We start from the raw sequence: 20,429 nt of genomic DNA on the forward strand, positions 1-20,429 counted from the left end.
ACATTCCTTACTTCGGAGGAAGGAGAGAGATATACAAGAAGAATATATGAAATTTTGAAATTGAAGAATTTCAAAGAATGAACGAAAAGTAGTTTACCAAAAATAGTGCTGAAAGAGATGATTGACCCACTTCTGCTTTCTGCCTATTTTCCTTCTTAAAAAAAAAACACGGTTACTTTCAAGAAATGGAGAATAATGTCTCAAGAAAAATTTAATGAATTTAGTAATAGATTTATAATAGAATTATTAAGGAAAACTAAGAGTGTTTATTATCAGATGTGAGATTTTCACCTCTCACTGACGGCTTCAAGTCCACCTTGCGGGTTCCCCTGATCGTTGTGCACCTGTCCCTGTGCACGTCATACACGTGAATGGCGTGCCAGCACCAGGGCTGAGCAGGCTCTACTCAGGTGTCCCCACAGGTGCTCACCGCCACCTCTCTACAGTCGCTGCGCTAGTGGGATGCTCCTGCTCTGATTATTTTTACTTGCATTGTTCAGGCCAAATGGATGGTTACAAAGCACGTCCGCGACGTTGAGTCTGTGTCTGTGTTTGCTCAGTACCCATTCTTTCAAAGGTACCAGAGATACACGTCACGTGACCTGTCCTTCTAGCATCAGAGGAGGTTATCGATTTTAGATCCTCTTTAATAAGAGTGAAACAAACTTCCCACATTTTCTTCATTATTTTTCCTAGTGCAGCTTGTGTGTGTGAAGATACAGGTTTGGCAGACGACTGATCGCATTCCCGTCAGGTTTCTTTCACTCTGTATCGATCCTGCTATTAAATCTGACTCCAGTAGATGAGATTTAAGGAACGTGATGTAAATGATATGACCTCTGGTTCTCTGGGTCTGGCTTCTGTCTGTGGGCCTCAGACACTCATCACCTTCACCCTTGCAGTGTCACACCTACTGATCTGTGTTTTAATTGTATACTTTCAGTTTTTCTTACAGTCTGATTTAAAGTTTTCCAGTTGCTGTGAAATTTTGATTGATGATGCTGTACCATAACTATTTTTCTAAGACCTATGTGAGAAAATTTCTCAGAGTACTAGTAAAAACTTTGTTTCCTGAGAAACTGTTTGGTTTGGTTTTAGAGTAGTAAGAATCAGTTTCCTGCCTTGTCCTGCTTTTTGAGAAGTATAATGAAAACTGGTCTGTTTAACTGTACTGAATATATTGACCCCTACCACACTTCCCACCTCTAAATTATCTTGGTATGTCTGAGATCTTTTATTTCTGTACGCTGCGTCACAGCCTTTTGGGGGAAAGAAGTGTGTGCTGGTAGCAGAAATATCACTCTAAGGCAAGTTTGACTAACCAGATTTTATTAACTTGCGGTGGGTGGGGATTGAAAACAGTGCCTTTTTTTAAAAATGAGAACACCCGTTGGAGAGCATATGCTTTCTATCACAGTGCTTTTAAAGACAGATTTTGAGAGTATAGCCTTTTAAGCGTCTTCTTCTATATTTATATCCATGGGCAAGTATTTTCAGGCATTATGTTTCAAAGCCAGTGAATAGTTATGATGTATTAAAGTTTATTCAGCACCTAATCATTATCTGTCAGATTGCTAGAAGGGGTTGTAGAGTTGTGGTCTGCCTGATGGCTGTCACACATATGTGAGTAAAGGACAGATGTGAACCAGGCACAGTCGCAGGGCTGGAAGCACAGGCTCTGAGAGCTGACACTAACACGTGAGTCAGCGTTCAACGTACGGCGAGTTGTGTGCATTAAAACCACAGGGGAGCACCTTCAACCAGAAGTGTGTTCTGACCCAGATCAGGTTAGCTATCAGATTGTTTGTCAGCACAAGTACTGGTATGTAGGATGGCTTGAAAAGCGAGGGGCTTGTACAGCAAATGGAGCCAGATGTTAAGAATGATACCTTTTGACCCTTCCTGCACAGCAAAGTGAAGTTGCACGTGGATTGTGTTCGGTATCACCAGGTTGGGCTGGGGGATTTGATCCATGTCATAAAATCTTAAATTCATAGAACTTTAGAGCCAAGAAGAGCATTAGAGATCAGAAACCAGTGTGTAGTAGAAAACTTCCCAATCCGGAGGAGCCTGGGGAACACGAGTCCGTGGGAACTTTGAACACAGACCCCCCGGCCCCCAAGGCAGAGCTGCTAGCGTAGAGCCTTTAGAGGAGGGGTCAGGACATGTATTTCCAAACCAGTGTTCAAGGTGATTTGTATGATAAGAATGGGATCTGGGAAATATGATCTAATCCAGAGTCATTTCAAAGATGTAAAACTTAGAATTTAGAGAGGTTAAGTGATTTGCCTAGGGTAGCACTGTTATTTAGTAGCAAAAGTAGAATTATAATCTGAATGAGCTAAAACTGTGACTTTCTAATTTAGAGTGCTGTAATTGGAAGCAGATTTGAGCACTTAAAATATTTGGACTCATACTATCTAAACCGTAGACTGCTTATGAATCAAACTGTTGGTTGTAAATCAGCGTTCCAGCCATGTTTGTATATGTAGGAAATAAGAGTTGATATGTATAAAACGCCACTAAAGTAAGTGTATATCGTATGTGTGATATGAAACAAGGAGATCGATTTTCATATTTGATTTATAAAATAACGTTTATTATTTAATCAGATTTTGTTTTGGAACAATCATCATCATATAACAAAAATTTTATTTTGAAGTGCTTTCTTTTAACGAGTAATAAAAAGATTTAATACTCTGCTTAATTAATGGAAATTAAAGTGGGCTGATAAATCATTTGATAAGTAAGGTATAAAATGTTCTCTCAGTGAACTGTCAGGATTGGTATAAGGGATGTTTTTGGATATTCAGAAAACATAAGCTAAAAAGTTAGTATGTCTCCCTGCTACTGCTTTGTAGTAGTGGCAGGCCAGTGAAGTGTGTTTAGAACACAGAAAGATGATGGAAATATTTGTTTACCCTCAAGGACATTCCTGTAGGTAAAGAAGTGTTACTTTATTTTATTACGTTTTGTGGTGTGTGCATTCACCTGACCACTGACACCTCCACTTGAATGACGTGGAACTTAGAATCCAGTGAGGAAGAAGATTGGAAAAAATGCTAATTAGCATGAAACAAGTGCTCTAACTGTGAGTTTAAGCAATAGGCATTGGGAACGTACAGATGGGTGTGATGGTTTCTGCCGGGGAGGATGAGGAAAGGCTTCAGAGGGTGAATGATTAATGGGGTTTCAGTGCTTGGGAAAAGGGGTGCGTGACAGAAGTGACTGGCCTGAAGGAATTCTTGACCCAAGTTTGAACTGAAAGCATATATGTCACTAATTACAGTGTTGCCTGTGTGGAGGCATAAATGTGAGATGAGGCTAAAAGATGGGGTGGGCGTCCTAGATGGTGAGGAGGCTGTGAGCCGAAGTGGAGGGTCTGTAGCTTTTTTTGTGGTTACAGGATCATGGAATAAGTTTTCATACAGTGTTTCTGGGGTTTTTGTCAGTGGTGGTGGTGGTAGTGGTGGTTTGTTGACTTTTTTTTTCCAACCTGCGTCAAGCAAACAAAACATGGCAAAACACTGTGAAGCACTTTGTGTACTGATTTGCTTCTATCCATCTGTATACACGTTCACGTACCATCCCACCTGGAAGCCCTTTTGGTTTAGCTTACTCTGTGCCACGCAGTGTGCCTCCACGTTTCATCCCCCGTCTCACATAATTTAAATCTTACAACAATCCTTAGAGGAAAGTGTATGGTCCCCGCTGTACGGCTGAGGAAGCTGAGGCTTTGAGAACGCGGCCACCGGCCACGGAGCCAGCGCAGGGAGGGGCGGAGGCGGGATTCAGGCCCGCTCTGCTGCGGCTGGGCTGGCTCTAGTTTCCTCTTTGCCTGGGTCCGGGAAGTCCAGGGGGGTGGGCGGACGGGAGCGGGAGCGGGTGGGAGGAGAGAGGGGCTGTGGGCGGGAGGGAGCAGCGCCGTGTGCCCCTGGAAGCCTGCGCAGCCCTCGGCCCAGGCTTCTGCTCCTGCAGCCTCGCGTGAAGGGCTGCGGACGGAGGGCGGGTGCAGCAGAGCTGTGATCGGGTCTTCCTGGGGGGTGGTTTAAGACTGTGCGTGGTGACCCCCCCGGTTACCCCCGATTCTGCTGGGCACACGGGAAGCGCGGAGCGGACGAGCCGCGCGGGGGGAGCATCGTGCAGTCCTTCTTCCTCCTGTTTCCTTCCCTGCCTGCCTGCCAACTGCCAGCACACTGGTCCGGTCAGCAGCTGTTCTTGGGATTTCCTTGGCACCTCTGTCCCTGGAACTCGGGGTCCTGTACCCATGCAGAAGCTTTAAAAAATCTTCTCCCGTGTAAGAAGGTTAAAAATTGCACTTTAGAGGAAAAGGATTATATAAACGTAACATTATAGTAGTGGTTGAGAAGGTACTTATTTCTAGTCACCCTTGTGTAAAAATGCCTTACAAACTTATGAGCTGAGCTTGTCTGTGAAAAATTATTTTAAATTCTCAACCATTGTTGAGCAGGGTTTTTTCTTCACGCAGAGTGCCGCGTCTTTCTGTTTCCCATGGATCATGTACCTAGTTTGGGCTCCATTAGTATTTCGAGGTAACATATACGCCTCAGTTACAAAGTCACAGTATCTTTTGATATCTTAACAACCCGTGTTTATTGTGTTTGAGTTTATTTGTAACAGTTATTTAGGACTCCATATTACTTTCTCATAGAAATAACTTGACGACTGGTGCTTATTTTACCAGATGATCTCACAGTAACCTTTATATTTATAATAAAACTGAAGTCAGTCAGGCCGTTTATTAACTTATTCAGTTTAGTTACGGAGCTTCTGTTGTGTACTCTGTATTACCTGCTGTGATGAAACAGAGTCCCTGCCCTTCAGTGGCTCACTTTCTACTGGAGATTATGGAAACCTAAGCACACTGTAGTACGCACGTTTCAGTTCAGAGGCACCAAACTCAGTCCTAATCTTGGTCTGAGTCTTGACGGCTCTGAAGGGGTTGCCAGGTGGGCACAGAAGCGCCTGTTGTAGGTGGTGCGTGAGTGCCAAGGGTGTGAGCGCCGTGTGCACCATCACAGCTTTAGCCCAGGGTACGTGTCGGGGCCGATGAGAACCGAGGCCAGACCGTTGGATGGGGACAGGGCACGGATGAGGTTCTGTGTTCCCCAAGTGTCACTTCATCCGGGAAGTGATGGAGCTTTAAACCAGGGAGGAGGGCATCAGACTTGTGTTACAGTCACTCTGCCGTGGGAGAGACACCGCTGGAGGCCGTGGAATTTCAGGAGAAGCGTTTTTGTGGTGGAATTGAGATGATTTTTTAAAAAATCTGTCCCTACCCCCCACCCTTCCCCCCGGTAACCATAAGTTCCTTCTCTAAGTCTATGAGCCTGTTTCTGTTTTGTCAATAAGGTCATTTGTATCATTTTTTTTTTAGATTCCACATGTAAGTGATATCATATGGTATTTGTCTTTCTCTGTCTGACTGACTTCACTTAGTGTGATAATCTTCAGGTCCATCCCTGTTGCTGCAAGTGGCATTATTTCACTTTTTAATGGCTGAGTAATATTCCATTGTATATCTGTACCACATCTTCTTTATCCATTTCTCTGTTGATAGACACTTAGGTTGCTTCCATGTCTTGGCTATTGTAAACAGTGCTGCAGTGAACATTGGGGTGCATGTATCCTTTTGAACCAAGTTTTTCTCCAGATATATGCCCATGAGTGGGATTGCTGGGTCATATGGTAATTCTATTTTTAGTTTTTTAAGGAACCTCCATACTGTTCTCCATAGTGACTATATCAATTTACATTCCCACCAACAGTGCAGGAGGGTTCCCTTTTCTCCACATCCTCTCCAGCATTTATTGTTTGTAGATTTTTTTGATGATGGCCATTCTGACCTGTGTGAAGTGATACCTCACTGTAGTTTAAATATGCATTTCTCTAATAATTAGTAATGTTAAGCATCTTTTCATGTGCCTCTTGGCCATCTGTATGTCTTCTTTGGAGAAACGTCTCTTTAGGTCATCTGCCCATTTTTTGATTGGGTATTTGTTTTTTTTTTGGTATTGAGATGTATGAGTTGTTTGAAATTTTTGAAGACTAATCCCTTATAGGTTGCATTCTTTGCAAATATTTTCTCCCATTCTGTGGGTTGTCTTTTTGCTTTGTTTATGGTTTCCTTTGCTGTGCTAAAGCTTTTGAGTTTAATTGGGTCCCATTTGTTTATATTTACTTCCATTACTCTGGGAGATGGATCGAAAAATATATTGCTGCGATTTATGTCAGAGAGTGTTTGGCCTATGTTTTCCTCTAACAGTTTTATGGTATCAGGTCTTACGTTTAGGTATTTAATCCATTTTGAGTTTATTTTTGTGTGTGGTGTTAAAGAGCATTCTAATTTCATTTTTTGACATGTAGCTCTTCAGTTTTCCCAGCACTGTTTATTGAAGAGACTCTCTTTCCTCCATTTAATAGTCTTGCCTCGTTTGTTGTAGATTAATTGACCGTAAGTGTATGGGTTTACTTCTGTGCTTTCTGTCCTGTTCTTTCTGTCCATTGATCTATATGTTGATTTTTGTGCCAGTACCACACTGTTTTGATGACTGTAGCTTTGTAATATAGTCTGAAGTCAAGTCCTCAGTTGGGAAATGAAGAAGAGAACCTAGGATAAGGACTGGCCAAAAGATTTTAGCCCTTATATCAACTCCAAGTAATTAATTGTTGGCCAACTGCTAGAAGCTGGGAAAACCAGCTCTCTGGTTGCACTTCATTCTGGGAGCCTCAGGGTCTAGATTTTAGCTCCCCATCCTCTGTTGCTTCTGGTGGTTTTGAATACTGATACTTTTACCTAATAGGTTAAAAAAACAAAATAAGTAAAGGGACAGCCTTTTAGTTTAAAAATCTTGAGCTGATGGTCTTATGTCTTATTTTTGGTCAGAAAGATAAAGGTTACTCTAAGTCTCGTCTTAAGCTTCTCTTTTCTTCTTAGCACCTATTAAAAAACATGGGGATGTATGTTAGTGAAAGTGGGTCTTTGTTGTACTAAGGAATGGAGTAAGATTGATAAGCATTTTGTTAGAAATGTCTGGTGTTTTAGTTTGTTATGTTACACTTATGTTTTTAGCAAGAAGGTGGATGGGAATTCACTTCTTTAATGTCCTTACTGAGTTCCCACTATGTACTCTAGGCTAGGCGTTGGTGATGAAGTCTATGGTCTCTGCCCCAAAGAGACCTGGAGACCTGAGGTGAGGAGTCACATGGATTGAAGGATCTGTAATGTGAAAATGGGATAGGACCGAACGTGGAGAGTTGTGGGGATGAAGTCAGGTATGAGGAGAGTTGAACATACTTTACAGATGTTAATTATCCATGCAATATGTGATACAGGTGTTAGTATCACTGTTTTATAGATGAAGAAACTGATACTCCAGAAGGTGAGTTAACTTGCCCAAGGCCAGACAGGTAAGAAACGCTGATGCTCGGGCTTAGCTTGTATCTGCTGACTCCCAAGCCCATGCTCATCCCGTTTATACGTATGGCCTTCCAAAAACCCTAACACACACACACACAAAACCCTAGTGTTTCTGTAGTGCTTAACAGCTTATAAAGCATTTACACTTTTTTTTTTTTTTTGGTAACAACTAGGAAAAGTAAATAGGGCAGTGATTACCATCTCTTTTTATAACAAGTAAGGAAACTTTATGGATGGATGTTGTTAGTACTTGTTCAGTTCCTACTGGAACTGGCGTGCAAAGAGGCAGTGCACAGATGGTGATTGTGTAGCCAGTTGGTGACAGAACAGTGACAGGCTCGGGCCTCCCTGACTCCTGACCCAGTGCTTGTTCTGCACATACACTGTGCTGCCATCCTTGTTCCTGTCCTTGTGGATTTTATTCTGCATGGATTCTGGGGAGACCGGCAGAGAATGTCAGCATGAAGCAGGATGTGCCACAGTGAGAGGCTGTGCAGCAGACACACGGAGTGGTGAGAGGAGTGGGCGAGGAACCCCAAGAGCAGGGCAGGTCGGCGGGAAGGGGAGTTGTTCTGGTCGCCCAAGAGAGGGGCTGTCTTAGTCTCTTCAGGCTGCTGTAACAGAATCCCACAGACTCCGTGGTTTATGAACAAGCGAAATTTATCCCCCCCAGTTCTGGAGGCTGGGAAGGCCAAGGTCAAGGAGTCAGCAAGGTCGGGTTTTGGTGCAGGCCTTTTCTGGGTTGTAGGCTGCCAGTTTCCCGCTGTGACCTCACGTGGGGGAACAGGCAGGGAGCTCTCCGGAGCCTCTCTTACAAGGGCACAAATCCTGTTCACAAGGACCCCACCTCAAGACCTGACCACCTCCCAGAGGCCCCGCCTCCTCGTGCCATCACCTGGGGCTTTAGGGTTCAGCATAGGAGTTTTGGGGGAACACAGACATTGAGATCACAGCAGGTACTCTTCTTACATAGGGACGTCTCATTTATTGACAGCTGACGTATGAAGATACAGACTTTTAAAAATAGAGTGATTCACTTTGCAAAATAATTTTTAAATTCTAAAAATGCTTTACACCAGGATTTATTTTTACAACATTGCTTTGGAGAAATATGACTTTTAATAACCCAAGTTTCTAAGAATACGTGAAATGAAAAATATCGTCCTTATAATGTGCCATGTAATGTTCATTATTTTAAAAGACGGGCTCTTACATACAGTCTCCTTTATCTGTTGAAAACATATTTTATACTTTATCCTTTAGCACAGTCTCCTTTATCTGTTGAAAACATATTTTATATTTCTCATTTTTCCCCAGCTTTATTGATAAAACTTGCATATATTTAAGGTATACAATTTAATGTTTTAATGTACACATACACTATGTATACTGATCATATCGAACCAAATATTATGCCTAGTACATAGTGCTTAAAAATGAAATGTTAATTTCTGGCCATAAAAATCAGATGTTTTAGACAAGTTGGGATGGTGGAGAGTTTGTTTCCGCAGAGACCATGTCTGCACTCCCTCCCTGCTGTTGCTGGTTTATCCAGGGGTTAGGCTGCCTGATGTAGGAGGGCCGATTGCATTGTGCGGTGAGAAACTCACAGCACTGTGGTGGAAGGCGAGGCCGAGCTTGCAGGTGCCCTGCCGAGGCCCCGGAGCCCTTCGGTTTCTGTCCTTCCTGAGGCCACTGGTCCAGCGCTCCCAGAGTCTGTGCACTGCTTCAGTGTCCCCGTCAGTAAGTCCCAGTTGTTGTTTAAATTAGTGTAATTAATTCAACAGACTCCGTTGCCTGCCATTAAAAGAAACATAGCTAAACATTAAATAAAGAAGCCACTCATTTCCCTTTATTTCCAGGTGAGGACAGATTTAACCGTAAAAGTAAAGTTTTAGAGCGAAAAGAGACCATCACAACCATCTGGCCTGGAGTTTTGAAATTCTCTTGACTAAGACTCACAGTTAGAAATACATTCTGCCTCAGGACCCACGCCTGGTCTAGCTAGATAAACGCATGTGACAGTTATCCTTGTAACTTGATATTTTTCCTGTTCTATTTGGGAAAAATGTGGACTGCAATTGACTGAACCTACTTCACGCGTGACCATGAGGGGCATAAACCCACGTTTAAAATTGCTTGTTTAATTAAGTTTTTTTTAATAGGGAAGAATGGTGAAATGAGAGTGTTGGTACTGAAAACTAAATAACCATACTCCTGTTTTTCTTAAAAATGTATTCTAATATACAAGTTACCAACGTGTATCTTTTAATGAAAAGAACTGTGGGAATAGAGTTTGTATGTGGACTTGCCTCCATAAGATTTATGTTACCTAGGGACTTCCCTGGCAGTCCAGGGGTTAGGATGCAGCGTTTTCACTACCGTGGGCCCAGATTCAATCCCTAGTCTGGGAACTAAGATCCCACAAGCCACACAGCAAGGCAAAAAAATATATATCTATATCTGTATCTATCTATCTATCTTATCTAATTTCTTTGGTATACTGCTGCCAGATTAATTTTCCTGAAATAACACTTTGATATCTGTCTTATTTTCCAATTAAAAATTTTTAATCATTTTATTTGACTTGAAATGCAGTATACATTACGGATTCAGATGCGTATTCTTTTAAAAAAATTTGACTTTCAGAGCTAGTGTCTAAAGTGTGGTGTAACAAATTCAAACTTTGTAAAATACAGAATTCACTTGTAAATAATGAAAGTTTTATTCTTTCTTTTTGTAATCTCATCTCCATAACATATTCAAAGTAGCAAAAGCTAAGATACTTAGGAAGTTGTCTGATATTACAGACCTGCCAGCAGTACTTTTTGATGATTATTGAAGGTGAAGTAAATGTATATTAACTAGGACTTTTCATCTTTTAAAAAGAGAAGAAAGATAACTATCTATTCATTGTAGGTTACTAAACTTACGTAGGTAGTACTGTAGAGGATGATTTTTCTTTATATGACATACAGCATTAGTATATTATAATTGGAGAACCAAGATTGAGCTGTTTTAGCAGGTTTGGTGTAGAAATGCGGATTTTTCTAATCTGCACGTTTACAGCCCAGTGCTGTCTAGTGGTGCACGGTCCCAGCAGTGGTTCGCAGCCACCGACACCCCAGTCTGTGTGGAGCAGATTGATCCCCCATCCCCATCTCCATGATACCGACCCATTTTTGTAGCTTGGTAGATTGTAGTAGTTTAGCCAATTGTTTTTAATTAATGTCAGTAAAAAGATTTAAAGAAGGAAAATAGATGATCATTTAAAAACTTTACCAAAAAAAAAAAAACTTTACAGACTGTTCCATTTGAATGCTTGCCTGTGTTTAGACACCTGGATAAATGAGCTTCTGTAATGGGGGAAAAGAAAATCTTTGTAATACTCGGTTTCTTCTGAGCTCACAGTGTCCTGTGGTTGAAAAGAGGGTTTTAATGAGCTGGGTTACAAAGTGAGCTGTGTTACAAAGCTGTCCCTGGGGCCTGTCTTTTCAGGAAGTTCTTATATACTTTCAGGGATCTAAGAATGCTGATTATTGTTCTCCTGAAGCTAAAATATTTAGTTTGTGGTAAACAGTCCAACTAGTAAACAGATTAAAAAGGTAACTTTAGAGAGTGATGAGGACTGTGAAGCAGATAAAAGCGGGATGATGTGACGGAGCGATCGAGGGAATCGTATGCGTGTCCATCCTGGATAGAATGGTTGGGGCAGCCTTGCGTGTGAGGGTGAGCAGAGGTCTCCCTGAGGGTTCAGTTAGGCCGAGATAAGGGGGAGAGCGTCGCTGACAGAGGGAGCCTCAAAATAAATCAGCTTCACGTCTGGATGGTAAAGTTCCTGCTAAGAGTTTCCCGGATGAAACATGTTCAGGAACTTGAAATTTTAGGGCCACATTTATTTGACTTGTAATTTGTACAGTATGAACTACTTGATTCATTCAGTAATCCTGGTTGAGAATTACTGTGGGCCTAGACGATAGGAGACAGTGATGAGAAGACAGACCAAGCCTTGCTTTCACAGAGCTAATATTTTAGTAGCAAAGATGAGCAATGAAAAGCCAAACAAATTGTAATAACTGCAGATAGTAGTAAATGCTCTGAAGAAAATGAATCAAAAAGAAAGAGGTAGAGGGAGTGAAGAATGCTCTTTTCATAGGAGGTGGTCAGGGAAGGCTTGTCTAGAGAGTTGACATTTGAACTGAGACCTAAATACAGAAAGAAGCAGCATGTGTGACATCTGGGAAAAGAACAATCCAGGGAAAAGGGACAGCAAGCTAAAGGCCTGGATGTGTGTTTCAGGAACTGAAAGAAGGCCACTGAGGTTGGTCATGAGCAAGATGATGAGTGATGTTGAGCATCTTTTCATGATGCCTCTTGGCCATCTCCATATGTCTTCTTTGGAAAAATGTCTATTCAGGTCCTCTGCCCATTTTTAAATTTTTTTTTTTTTTGGTTGCTTTTTTTTGGTCTTTTTTTTTTTTTTTTGGCTTTGTTTTGTTTTTGATTTGAGTTGTATGAGTTCTTTGTATATTTTGGGTATTAGCCCCTTATCATTTGCAGATACCTTTTCCCATTCAGTAGGTGGCCTTTTTGTTTTGTTGACGGTTTCCTTCACTGTGCAAAAGCTTTTAAGTTTGATGAGGTCCCATTGGTTTATTTTTCCTTTTCTTTCCCTTGCCTGAGAAGACAGATCCAGAAAAAGATCACTAAGACCAGGGTCAAAGAGTTTTCTGCCTGTATTTTCTTCTAGGAGTTCAGGTCTTACATTTTAGGTCTTTAAATGATTTTGAGGTTTATTTTTGTGTATGATGTGAGAAAATGTTGTTCTAATTTTATTCTTTTACACGTAGCTGTCCAGTTTTCCCAGCACCACTCATTGAAGAGACTGTCTTTCCTCCACTGTATTTCTTGCCTCCTTTGTTGTAGATTAATTGACCGTAGGTGTGTGGGTTTATTTCTGGGCTCTCTGTTCTGTTCCATTGATCTATATGTCTGTTTTTGTGTCAGTACCGTACTGTTTTGATGACAGTATAGTATAGTCTGAAGTCAAGGATCGTGACACCTCCAGTTTTGTTCTTTTTTCTCACAATTGCTTTGGCTGGAGTCCATTTCTTATCAGTATTTCTCTTTCCTGGGTATGGACTAAAGGGAAGGATGTGAGGGCTTAGAAGAGAGAGTGTATTTCCTTTTCCTTAAGCCAATTTTATGATTAAAACGGTTTAGATTTTTTTTTTTTTTTTTGGTCTGGATGATAAAGCTACTTCAGAAAAACACTTAAAACTAATTGGAAAAGCAGCAGCAGAAAATCTTGGATAATACTCTGGAAGGAAATAGAATATTGTATTTATCTCCTTTTTTTTTTTTTTTTTTTTTTTTTTTGTGGTACGCGGGCCTCTCACTGTTGTGGCCTCTCCCGTTGCGGAGCACAGGCTGTGGACGCACAGGCTCAGCAAACATGGCTCACGGGCCCAGCCGCTCCGCGGCATGTGGGATCTTCCCAGACCGGGGCATGAACCCGTGTCCCCTGCATCGGCAGGCGGACTCTCAACCACTGCGCCACCAGGGAAGCCTGTATCTCCATTTTTTTCTTTCAGTGTTTTATTTTTATTGAGTTACAACTGACATAGAACATTGTATTAGTTTTAGGTGTACAGCATAATGATATGTGTTTATATTGCAGTAGGTTCAGTTTTATCCCTACTGTGAAGCTTTTTGTTGTCTCTGTTTGGGAGATGACGATGGAGAGAGAGTACTGGTCCTCCACACAACAAACGGCTTTATCTGCTAACGCTTTTTTCTTTTTCTTTCTTTTTTTTTTTTTAACTCTATAAGAAGTCATTTTTTTAGAAAGAGTGAATCACAGAGTTCAGCTTATTTTTGTATGCTGGAGCCAAAATGAAATTCCTCAGATAAAGTTCTAAATAGGGAAAAGCCGTTTACTACTTCGCAGTTCTCCGTCCAGCCGACAGAGTGCGCTTTTTGTGCAGAATCAGCTCCACAAACTCAGGGCTGTGTTGATCATGTTGTGTTCCCAGCTCCTGGCCCAGAGAAGATGCTGCCGCAGTGAAGGAAGAAGAGATGTTAGTGCATATTTAAACTAAGAATTAAATCTAGTTTGAAAGAGAAGTCATTCAGAATTACAACTGAGAGAGTGGTAGAGATGCGGTTTTTGTTTTTGTTTGCCTACAGATTTGAATAGCGTGAGCTGTGATTATTCATGACACGACACGCATGTTTACTGAGCTTCCAGATGAGGTCTTCTGGGGGAGGGAGGCCCTGAGAATCTAATTAAGTGATGAGATTGTTGGCTTTCTGCTTCACCATTTTAATATAGTAAGTGCCTGTCTGCTTTCAGATGATTAGCTGATGGTCATGTGTTGACTTCCCTCTCCACCTCTGTTTTCTGTATCCAGCTGTGCTGTTTAAAACTTCACAATTCATATTTCAAATCACCAGGATGTACATTTTAAATGTCTTAACAATTTTATGTCAGCAATACCTCAGTAAAGCTGAAATGTTAAAAAATTCACATTAATTAATTCTGTTTATAACACAGAATTAATTAATGCATTTTTACCAGTTTGTTTTCATGAAATGAAGTATGCTTGAGATATAATTAGGTCTATTAATACCAAGGATATATTTTAGAAACTAAATCCAGTTACAGTAGATTTTAGGTTGTTGCTCAGATTCTTTCATTATATAGTTACGTGGTATTTCTCTAGAAATATTTTAATTATAAAGTAACTTCAGAGTTTTATTGCATTTGGCCAGAGCCATTTTTTGGTAAGAGCAGATTAAATCCAAGGAGTCGTTGACCCCTAGCTTCTGCCTGGTTGCTTAGCCCAAGATGGTAAATGAAGCCAATGAGAGTCTCTGCTTCAGAAATCTGAACAAACCATGGAAGGAATTTGCTTGTTAGCAGATTGAGAAACTAAGCAGAGAGTCCTGAGGAGGGAGAGTTAAGGCTGGGAAGGCATGGCAGACGGTGGAGTTAGGGGCAGGGAGAGCGCCTGGAAAGGGTCATAACCATCTTTCCACATTGATGAATATAGACCCATGCCATCATTTTTCAAGACTGTACAATACTCTGTGGTGTGAAAAGACCATAATTTATTTGCCCAGTTCCTTGATGGATGTTTAGACCCTCCCTGCACTGAAAGGTTTGTAAGTATAACAATGACATGATCAGAGTTCCATGCTTAAAACATAGAAATAAGAGACTGTGTAACTAAGACCGAGCAGGCTGAGTGCATATTGTAGTGACCTTTACTGAGATAGGGAAAAGGGGAGAGGAGGAATTGCAGTGCGGGAAATCGCCATGCTACAGTGGACAGAGGCTTCACTTTGGGATGGGTTAGGTTTAAGATACCTTCAGGACATCCAGGAAGAGATGCCTGTTGAGGTGTGTGCTGAAAATAGAGATTTGGGAATCACCTGAGTAGTCCTGGATAGTTGAAGCCATGGGATTGAGATGACCAGGGAGGGCATGTTTTAGAGGAAAGAGAGAAGGTTAGGAATGGAATTGTTAGAAGCAACAAATATTTGAGTAATGCACAGAAGATACTGTGGAGAACAGACAAAGGTGTAGGATGAAAAACTGAACATTTCTTGATAGTATCAAGAGTCTTCTTGTTCTGATGACATCTGTTTTTCTTAATGATTTTTATCCTCATTTTGCTCGGTAATTATTTTTTGGTCTTATATCCCAGACTGGGAAAATATTTTAACCTGTCTGTTTAATATGTAGAACATCATGATATATTAAGAATGATCTCATAGATTTTTCTAAAGTAGTTTTGAAAAAAAACCCTTAAAAGTTTCCTTTAAAAAAATGATGAGGCATATAGGTTCAGAAATGCTTTGGGTGTTTTGACATTTTATTAATTGCAGTATGGTGCACTGGTACCACTCGTTTATATTCAGCTTTTCCTTCCCATCTTTGGCAGAATTGATGCCACACCACTAGTTTCCATATAGCTATAAGAACGTTACTGAAGAAAGCCTGAAAATATAAGGAAAACTGATTTTTTTTCTATCTTTCTTTCATTAAACAGCATTGTTATTGATAAATAATAGCATTATTTCTTGAATTTTTTAATGATCTAAATTAGAATTTAGATTTGGATAATGTCAGTACTTAATGGGTCATTAAAAATTAATGTTTTCAAGGAGTTACGTTTGTTACGGTCTACCAAAATTATAGTGGTGGCATTTTATGTGGACAGTAAGGTATTGTATTACCAGCTCAGAGGGTTAACAGAAAAACTTGATCGTCTTTTGATCTCTTTACACATTTCTTCACCTTAGAATGAACATAGGGGAGATTTGACAGTTTTATTGTAGGTAGGAGCATTTCTTGAGAGTCACCAGGTTAGTTTGGGGGTCTCGTGACTGCCAGCATCTGTTCTAAGTGCACTGGCTCCTATACATATTTAAATGCCTTTCACGTAAGCTTTCCTGCCAGTTACCTAGTGAGGTACCTCCCAGATCTACAGCTCTTTCCCTCTGGCCAGTATCTATGTGTAGAGGCCGTGATGCCGGCCTCGGTGAAGTTTGGTGTCTTAGTTCTGCCGCTGTGGCATGTTGGTCTCGGCACTGCTTGCCAACAGGCCTTCATCTGGAAGGAAATGGTGACCTCTACTTGGTGGGTTGGAGGAAAGGTGTTCCTACTTCTTACTTTGCTGTTTGAGTTTCTGCCATAGCTGTGTTCAAATCTTGTGAAATTTTGCCCACTGTTATTCAACTTTAACTTGTCTTTGTAGTTTCTAAAAACCTGGGTGGTCACCTTCCACGTCACCAGGGAGAGACATCATGACCTTCCTTTTTCTCTTCCCCATAGACAGTGCTTGGCAGATGAATCCTGACTGCATGGTGGGCACATCAGGGAACAGCTGTGATTGTGTCAGAACTTCGTGTGGTTCACTTTCTTTTTTTTTCTGGTAAAGCTAGTACTGTCAGGTGCATTTTTCCTACGTTCCCAGCTGAAAGAAATGTGCTGACAAACTTAACATTCGGGTAATTTTTTGAGTGTTAACTGGAGCTTTTACTGATGGTTATTTTTTTATGATGAAGCATATTTCAGTGTATTTTATGCAACTTGTTTTAGATTTTGAGATTTGAAGCACAATTTTTGGCTCAGCATCCAGTATGCCTGGAAAACTTTCCAATCTGGAAAGCTATAAAACGCAAACATACTTTGAAGTATACCATATGTGACTGGTTCAGCTATACTAGGAATGTCGTATTGGTTAGCAAATGAAAGGACATAGCTGTCATTGTACGTTGTTGGCATGAGGTGGTAGCCATTATGTTGAGTGGTGGTGGACGAGCCTGAGCTCATCAGGCTCTAAATGGTCAAAAAATAAAACTTGCCCAGGTCACTATGGTTAGGACGTTTGAAAAACACAGACGTTCTGTACTGAAATCTTGACGTGTTGGATATAATCGTCTACTTTCGTGGGTTTTCTGTAAAGCAGCGCACGCTTTGTTGTCCCCGTGGTGGTTGTCTTTTCCTGCTTCCGCTGTCTTTGGTGGCTCATTGCAGCCCCACTCTTAGTGGGCCAGGCACACTCCTGATTTCATTCCTTAAAGTAGCGATCCATGTAGCATTTGTTTGGGGAAACATAAAAATAAATGATTACGATGACGTTTGAAGATTATCTTTAGGTAATAAATTATTCTGCAGGCTCATCCCACAGTCATACACTGACTGTCTAATGCCTGAAGTAATAAAACACTACAAATCATTGTGTCGCATAACAGCTTCTAGAGTACTTTGATGTACTTTGGTCTCATCTGATGCCTTGTGGGGTGAGAAATTAAGTATTACCCACGTTTAACAGATGAAGAAGAGGACGCTCAGTGAAGTCTGAGTGACTTTCAGGTCATCTTTCTTTTTAAATAAATGAAGTGTACCTATTTAAAGTAAATTGTCTGAGTTTTGACAAATGTATACACTCATGTAAATACTACTCCAGTTAAACTATAAAATGGTTTTATTGGCTCCCAGAATCCCTTGGTGCCTCTTTGCTGTCAGCTCCCCATCCGCATCCCATGCTAGATCTCCATCAATCTCCTTTCTGTCCCTGTAGGTGAGTTTTGCTTGTTCTAGAATTTCATATAGACGAAAGCGTAATGTATGAACTTTTATTTTTTTAATTTATTTTTTTTTAGAAATGTAGAATTTATTTTTATTCACCGTAAAATGGTGTCACATTTTGTACATGGTTACCAGAAGAGAACTAACACTTGGATGACACTATATTGCTGTCAACATTGCTTGTGCTGCAGAGTCGGGAAACACTTACTTTCCCCTTTAAAAAAATTAAAAGCTCAGTTTCCAAAAGGTAGTTTTACCACTTACTTTCCTGTTTAAGAAACTGGGAAAATTCTGAAATAAGGGACGAAGGGGTGAAAGGGGAGGAACAGTGCTTCCTTCACTTCCGCCCCCGCTGAAGATGCTCAGTGGGATTTACAGTTGTTGTCAACGGCTCCTGTTTGAAATGTGTTGGTTCCAAGATCAAGCAAATCAGTAGATGGGAGAGGCCTTAAGTATAGATCTTCAGCGCACAAACAAGGAAGACTCGAAACTATCACCTATTGCTGGCTAACTTATTCGCAAGTTGCCTACATATAAATGTGCACACACAGTAACATGGACTCATTTTCTTGGGTAAAGCTCACCAAATAGAAAGTCTCTTCTAACACGCTCGTAAAAAATATTTAATTTCCTTTCCACTTTCAGATCAAGTGGCCACAAATCTGTCCTTTCTCCTAAATACTGTCCTCCATTTTTCTTTTCAACCTTGTAGTAGAACAAAACCATAACAGTAACTCGAGTGATGTGAAATCCATGTTTAAGTGATAGAAGGGAAGGGAGGCGAGGGCGTGAGAAAGCTTATCATGAACACAGTTCGGGGTATTTTCTTGAGAATTACGGTATCAACGAGTTCGAAACACAACTGAGTTCCACAGATGTTTTAGAAGTACTTTTTCCGGTACAAATATGTCATTCAATTCACAATGACACAGTCGTTTTACAAAAGGCAGAATATGTTGAAACTCAGTAAACTACTTAACAGCTCATGAGGCTAATGCTGTAGCAACAACAAAAGCCAAAAGGGCACCGTGGATTCTACCTCTGGCATAAAGAGGTAGAGACAGTCATCCTGTAGAAAAGATTAACAATGAAAAAACAAAAACGGTAAAACAAAACAGTGCACACACACACCCCCCAAAAAAAGCAAAAAATAACCCCACCACATTCCATTTCCAAGGGCTAGTTCTGGGAAGCCTGGGTGGCGTTCAGTCTGCTTCCGTGTTGAGATACCCACGGCCCACAGTCATCTTGCTGTACTTCCTCTGTTGCTCTTCCTTAGAGACATCCTTCACCTAGGCTCTCCTCAGCCCTCCATCCCATGGAAGCTCAGTCAGCCCTCCTTGTTCAGCAATAGCAGGCTTAACCCTAGTAGCAAACTGGACTGCATCTTCTCCTTTCTCTCTGGTCATGGGGGGCGTGTACCACACAGCACAGACAGTGGCCCAGCTGGTCATCACTCAAAGCAGGCAGCTCACCGTGTTGTATTTACTGCTGTTCCACAATGCATCAGCAAACTAAGGATCATACTTAATTGCAGCTGGATGTGTGGTTCCTCCAGTTTTAAAGCTTCCCTTTTAAACATCATGACTGCAGTATCGCCGATGCGAGGTCCTTCAGGACAGATGAGCACACGGGTACTTTTTTCTTATCAGCAATATGTCCTTTTAGTCTGTTGGTAACCAGGTATCAGTCCTTCATTTCTGAGCGTTCGGACCAGACATGTGGACAGGCCTTGACGATAGCTCTGAATAACTCCCATCCACCATGCATGCACCTGGCCAACCGTGGCGTAGCACCCATCCATTGTCAAGATAAAACATCTACAGGGAGGTATGGTTGCAACACAAATGCCTCCCTTCTGGGGTCTGTACTGCGTGTTATGATAGTGAGTAGTACAGAGACGGCATGAACACAGATCCAGCAGTGGACCAGTTCACTCAGCCGGTATTTTTTTTTTTTTTTTTTTGCGGTACGCGGGCCTCTCACTGTTGTGGCCTCTCCCGTTGCGGAGCACAGGCTCCGGACGCGCAGACTCAGCGGCCATGGCTCACCGGCCCAGCCGCTCCGCGGCATGTGGGATCTTCCCGGACCGGGGCACGAACCCGTGTCCCCTGCATCGGCAGGTGGACTCTCAACCACTGCGCCACCAGGGGAGCCCCCTGAACATTGATTTTTGTATGTTGCAACCTTGCATTTGTTCCCGGTAGGTTTTTTGTGGAGTAGTCAGAATTCCCTACATGCACAATCCTGTTGTTCATGAATAAACAGACTTACTTCTTCCTGTCCAGTATGTTTGCCTTCTTTTTCCTTCTCTTATTGAACTTCCTGAGATTTCCAGACAATGTTAAATAAAAGTGGTGAGACCAGACATCCTTGCCTTATTCCTGGTCTTAAGGAGAGTGTATTTGGTTCTCATTGTTAAGCATGATGTTATCTGTAGGAATTTTGGATATCTGTAGGATGTTCTTTATCAAGTTTAGGAGGTTCTCTTCTATTCCTGGTTTGCTAAGAATTCTGTGTATGTGTGTGTTTTACATCATGAATAGGTGCTCTATTTTGTCAACTGCCTTTTTTGCCTCTGTTGATATGATCATATGGCTTCCTCATTTATTCTGTTAACATGTGAATTACATTGATTGATTCTCAAATATTATACCAGTCTTGAATTCCTGGAGTTAAATTCATTTGGTCATGATGTATTATCTCTTTTATATATTGGTGGATTTCATTTGTTAATATTTTCTCAAGGATATTTGCAGCCATTTTTATGAAAGATATTTTTCTTCTAATTTCTTTGTCTGGTTTCAGAGTCAGAGTAATACTGACCTTACATGTTGAGTTGCAAAATGTAACTCTTCTGTTTTCTGAAAGACTTTGTCTAGGATT

The 20,429-nt window shown here is 41.2% G+C and overlaps 1 protein-coding gene and 1 pseudogene across 4 annotated transcripts in view; one reads left to right on the forward strand and one right to left on the reverse strand.

The window, feature by feature from the left end:
* CAMSAP2 (calmodulin regulated spectrin associated protein family member 2) overlaps positions 1–20,429 on the forward strand; it is a 92,420-nt gene that overhangs the window by 20,748 nt on the left and 51,243 nt on the right. The gene's annotated exons all lie outside the window — the stretch shown is intronic.
* Positions 18,749–19,493, reverse strand: LOC132484041 (glycerol-3-phosphate acyltransferase 3-like; annotated as a pseudogene).

The sequence above is a fragment of the Mesoplodon densirostris genome, chromosome 2 (genome assembly GCF_025265405.1).
Source record: "Mesoplodon densirostris isolate mMesDen1 chromosome 2, mMesDen1 primary haplotype, whole genome shotgun sequence".
NCBI classification, from domain to species: domain Eukaryota; kingdom Metazoa; phylum Chordata; class Mammalia; order Artiodactyla; family Ziphiidae; genus Mesoplodon; species Mesoplodon densirostris.